This window comes from Arvicola amphibius, chromosome 6, assembly GCF_903992535.2.
Source record: "Arvicola amphibius chromosome 6, mArvAmp1.2, whole genome shotgun sequence".
Classification (NCBI taxonomy): domain Eukaryota; kingdom Metazoa; phylum Chordata; class Mammalia; order Rodentia; family Cricetidae; genus Arvicola; species Arvicola amphibius.
In genome coordinates this window covers 123,409,380-123,410,686 of record NC_052052.2, presented here as the reverse complement: position 1 = coordinate 123,410,686, position 1,307 = coordinate 123,409,380, and the positions used below count along the sequence as shown (strand labels likewise).

Genomic DNA, 1,307 nt, shown 5'->3' with positions numbered 1-1,307 from the left:
GTGACCGCGCTGTCAGGGAAGAGATGAGCACAGCACTAGACCATGGGAGAGCATGTAACCGCTGCAACATCTGCAAGGAAAAACGGATTGCAACTGTCAATATTAGAAGATTGCTTTTGTGGTGTTTAGTTTTTTAATTTTGGAGAGGAGCTCTTACTGTGGAATTCTTGAAAGCAGATAGGCCTTTTATCCTTCTCTCGCCTCTTTAAAGTCCTGTGGTTTCCAGAAATTTGGGATAAAATTATTTGCTTCTAATGATGAAAGACCTAGTTCGGGAGCAAATTAACACACGATCACCCCAGTGCAGGGGAAGCCATTTATCACTGAGGGAGAGGAGACAAACCTACGAGATATTTAACGAAAAAACGAGAGTCAAAGATTTTATATGCAACTAGGATGCATTTTGTGCCAAACGAAGTATTATGAAATTTTTAAAAGGACTGGATCTATATTTAATCCTATGGATAATTATGAAAAAAGGAAGAAGGTAACAATTTCAGGAGGAGAATGAAATATATAACAAATTATCATTCATGCAAAAATAAAAATCACATTAATATGCGCTTTGTAGGAAGTAATAAATTCTATTACAAATGTATGGTTTCATTAGTTATTTATTTGATTGGTGATTTTATTGTTACCCTATGTGACTGGTGATTTATATATTTATTTATTTACTATAATGCTGGGCATGGGAGTCTTACATTGATATGCAACTAGTTTATTATATTTCATTGGAATTCTCTCTCTACTTGATCACCAATGCATGGGGTAAGGAGTACAGAAGACTTAGAAGGAACAGAATTAATTGTAGGTTCACGGATAGACACGAGAACGAGAAATCTAGGCAAAAGCAATTTTTAAAACCAAGTAGGTCCCACCGAGATTTGAACTCGGATCGCTGGATTCAGAGTCCAGAGTGCTAACCATTACACCATGGAACCACCTGACGGGTAGTTTTTTCTCCTACCAACAATGATGAGTAGGGACATGAGTTTACTAGTCTGAATTCCTGTTTGCGACAGCTTCTGGCCTACGCTGACTTTCCACGGCCTTGTAGCCACGTTGCGCGTTCGTCTTTGAGCTCCCTAGCCTCATAGCTCCTCCTCCTAAGAGCTGGAATTACAGGAGTGTGCTACCACACCCTGTTTTCAAACTCAAAATTCTTAATATGTTATGTTACTGGTGACATCTTTTAGAAGAAAATCCTCGGGAATTTATTTATTTTGTCCATTTCAGTGTTTTTGTTTTTTAAGATATTCTAGAGTTGGACCGAATATTTTAAGTTTTTCTTGCAATGTAATAAC

The 1,307-nt window shown here is 37.6% G+C and overlaps 1 non-coding gene across 1 annotated transcript; it reads right to left on the bottom strand.

Annotated features, from left to right (window-relative positions):
* Positions 1–872: 872 nt before the first annotated feature.
* Trnaq-cug lies at positions 873–944 on the bottom strand. The gene has a single exon. It is a non-coding gene; the product is annotated as a tRNA-Gln (tRNA).
* Positions 945–1,307: the final 363 nt, after the last annotated feature.